Below are 3,925 nucleotides of genomic sequence, written 5' to 3'. Positions count from 1 at the left end.
TTAAGGTGATGGGAACCATAGGAGAGAGCGTGGAAATGAGGGAAATGAAAGAAGAAGGGAAGAAGGAGATAAGGGGGGCATCCGGCTAGGTGTGCGGCCGCACATCTCACTAGTGCGCCCGCACTTGCTTGGCACCTAGCTCTTCTTTTTTTTTTCATTATTTGATGCTTGATGGCCTCTTGGGTGCGTACATGAATTATGATGGTGATAAACACCAACATAGGCAGTAGCAAAATACATTTTTAGTGAGCTCAAAGTTTGAGATTCATGAACCCACCACAAGAACTCACTAGGCATCAACTTCCTTCAACTTTCAAAGCATGAATTTCCTAACTTACTTCACTAAGATTCTTATCCCTTTACCTCAAATTTCGATTAGAATCGAACATAATCATGACAAATACCGCAAACACCTTCCATTCATCATGCTTACTTGAAGAAATCCAATCCCGAAAAGTTCATCCTACAAATCCAAAGAAGTAGAATAGTGAAAGAAAAGAAAAGGAAATAAAAGAGGGTAAAAATAAGAAAAATTCAAAAATATAAAACAAAGGTTAGAAACTCCGGGTTGCCTCCTGGGAAGCGCTTGCTTAAGGTCCTAAGCTCGACCCTTCCTCCAAATCATGGAGGGTCAAAGAACACCACCTTTTTCAAGGTAGTAGATAGAGCAAAATCTTCTTGATTCTTTAGCAACCTTCCTTCGTTGCTTGATGAAACTTCCATGAAACACTTCTCAAAACCACATTTTCTTTTCTCAACTTCTTCCTTTTTCTCAACTTCTTGGAATCACGAGCCTTCTTCTTTGGCTTGTTGTTCAATGTAGATGGAACTTCAACATCCATAATCATAGAAACCTCCCCTTCATCTTGAGAAATAAGCTCAAACTAATTTGGAATCTCAACTTCCTCCTCGCCCATGAGCTTGGGAATCATCATTTTCTCTTCACTAACATTCATGCTATCAAAACTTGCAATAACATCATCAAAATTCTGAAGAGCATCGTTAGTAGAAGAGTCAATCATACATACATTATCAATAGAACGAGAGGAACTTGCACACATCATTTCTTGCACAAAAGACAAAGATTCATGCATTGGTTTCAACTTAAAACTTTCCTGTTGCTTACCACATCTCAAAGTAATGCGACCTCCTTTCACATCTATCAAATCTCCCGAGGTGGCTAAGAAAGGTCTCCCTAAGATGATAGGAATGTGTTCATCTACCTCGATTTCTAACACCACAAAATCTACGGGGAAACAAACTCCCCAATCTTAAGTGGGACATCCTCAACTCTCCCCTTAGTTAATCTTGATAGATCGATCGGCCAACTGAAGGGTTATATTGGATGGTAGAAGCTCACCTAAATTGAGTCTTTTGAAAACCGAGTAAGGCATGATACTCACACTAGCTCCTAAATCACAAAGAGCATTTTCAAACATCATTTTCTTGATCTTGCAAGGGATAGAAACATTCCTCGGATCCTGCGTTTTCTCCGGTAGTTTCCCATGGATAATAGCACTAAAACATTTCCCTTATTCCACCGAATTGACCTCATTACAATCCTCCTTCCCTTGTAGAATCTCCTTAAGAAACTTGGAGTACCTAGGCATTTGGGGAATTGACTCGGTAAAAGGGATGGAAACATGAACTTCTTTAAGCATTTCAAGGAACTTCCCAAATTGGTCATCCATTTTATACCTCAAGAACTTTTGAGGGTAGGGTAGATCGGGAAATCTCTCCTCCTCACACATCTTCTCACAAACTTTCTTTTTCTTTTGCTCCTCCTCACAATAGACATCCTTGGACACAACCCTCTTAACTTCATTCTTCAAAGCACTCCTCTCCTCTTCTTCCTCGATAGTTTAAGAAACTCCCTCACTAAAGACACTCCCACAACTAGTGGTAATGGAATACATGGGTTTCTTCGGTTCAACACCTTGGGAAGGAAAAGAAGAAGGACTAGCATAGTCCTTAAGAATGTTTGCTAATTGGGTTATTTGTGTCTTAAGCATCATATTGTGAGTCATCATCTCATTGAACTTCATATCATTAACCGCCATATAGGTGTTAATGATCTAAGTTTGATTGTCAATCAATTCTTCCAAATTTGTTATAAAAGATGATGGTGGGGAATAAGAACATTCACCATTGGATTAGGATTTTGGAGCAAAACCGGGAGGCGGTCCCCTTTGATTGTTATTTTGAAAATTTCCCCTATTTTGGCTGTTGTTCCAACTTTCTCTTCCTTGACTATTGCCATTGTTATGGTAATCATTACCAAAACCTTGAGATTGGTTTTGATTTCCATACCCATGGCTTGTGTATGTTTTCGTTATTATAACCTTGGTGGTTATAGTTACCTCGGAAACCTTTGTTTCCTTGGTTCCTATATCCTCCATTGTTATAATTATCGAAACCACCTCCTTGAGGGTGAGAATTCCTATTACCAAAGTTCTTAGGTCCTTCAAACCTTTGACCACCATTAGCATTAGACACAAAGTTCACATGTTCACATTCATTATTTTCAACATTATCACATCCATCAACAAAAGCTGGTGAACACATGGAAGAATCATGATCATAAGAACCACATAAATCAGAAAACACACAACCACATGGCATGTTATTAGAAGTAGAAGGAGAAGAGTTAGAGATTGTACCTCTCCCTTTGGTTTGGGAGGGAAGACTAAAAGAATTCACGGAGACACTCTCAAGCTTCGCTTTGATTGATGTTATCTCTTTCCCTAGATTTGAAATTAGGGATGACAAATTGTTGATTGCATTGTGGTGATCCACCGAATAGATTGTTGAGCCACTCTTGCTTGTAGACTGTCTCTCTCCTTCTTGCCAATCTCTATAGTACCTCACAACATCCTCAATAATGTCCACAACTTCTTCCTCCGTCCTATTCATTATAGGACCACCGGCTCCTCCATCTAGGCATGACTTGCCTTGAGCACTCAAACCTCCATAGAAAATTTGGATCACTTGATAAGTAGGAATCCCATGATGTGGACATTCTCTTTGGTACTCCTTGTACCTCTCCCGTGCCTCATAGAGATTCTCATTAGGCCTTTGCTTGAATCCTTGCATTAATGCCCTAGCCTCCGCCGTCTTCTTTTGTGGGTAAAAGCGAGACAAGAAAGCTTTAGTAACATCATCCCATGTTTTAAGCAAATTAGGCTTAACCTCTTTATCCAACCACTTTAAGGCACGACCAATGAGAGAAAAGGGAAACAACTTTAGCCGAATGAACTCTTGAGAAATTCCGTTCACCTTGATGGTATTGCAATACTTCTTAAATTCCTTGAGGTGATTCAACGGACTCTCACTCTTAGTTCCACTAAATTGCCTCCTTTCTATTTAGGTAATCATGGCCGATCTAATCTCAAAATCATTCGCCGGTGTTGTAGGCGGAGTAATCCCACTCTTGAACCTATATACATCGGGAATACCTAGTTCCATCAAGGCTACCCTTGGATTCTCTCCCATTCCTCTTTCTTGCATCTCTTTTCAAATTCCTCTTCACTTGAAGAACTATATTGCAAAGATCTATTTGCTATTCTTCTCCTTGAGAGTGTTCTCTAAATTTCCGGATCAAAAGGGACAATAGATTGATCATGAGCGCTATGCATGCAAAATCTCTATAGAAATTGTTAGAAACACGGCTACAAGTGTAGCCTAAAAGAAAGAAATAAAATATTTTTGTGTTTTTCAAATAAATGGAATAGACTCAACAACAATACACAATCAAGACACCATTCCCCGGGAACGGCGCCATTTTCATCAATGGAGATGTAGTAGGTCGTTGGGCTACCTCCCCCAAACGGTCAAACAAAATTTATACACTTAACTAACCCCTATACAAGTATAGTAGCAAGTCAAGGGTCGAACCCAAAGGAATAGTGATTGAAAGTCTATTGTC

The 3,925-nt window shown here is 39.5% G+C and overlaps 1 non-coding gene across 1 annotated transcript; it reads left to right on the top strand.

Moving 5' to 3' along the window:
• Positions 1-3,001: 3,001 nt before the first annotated feature.
• On the top strand, positions 3,002-3,107 carry LOC145596325 (small nucleolar RNA R71). The gene has a single exon (XR_014103171.1). It is a non-coding gene; the product is annotated as a small nucleolar RNA R71 (small nucleolar RNA).
• Positions 3,108-3,925: the final 818 nt, after the last annotated feature.

Source organism: Chenopodium album, chromosome 19 (assembly GCF_948465745.1).
Source record: "Chenopodium album chromosome 19, dcCheAlbu1.1, whole genome shotgun sequence".
Taxonomy (NCBI): Eukaryota; Viridiplantae; Streptophyta; class Magnoliopsida; order Caryophyllales; family Amaranthaceae; genus Chenopodium; species Chenopodium album.
Note: the sequence above shows the minus strand (reverse complement) of the source record. Positions and strands in the feature narration are given on the sequence as shown.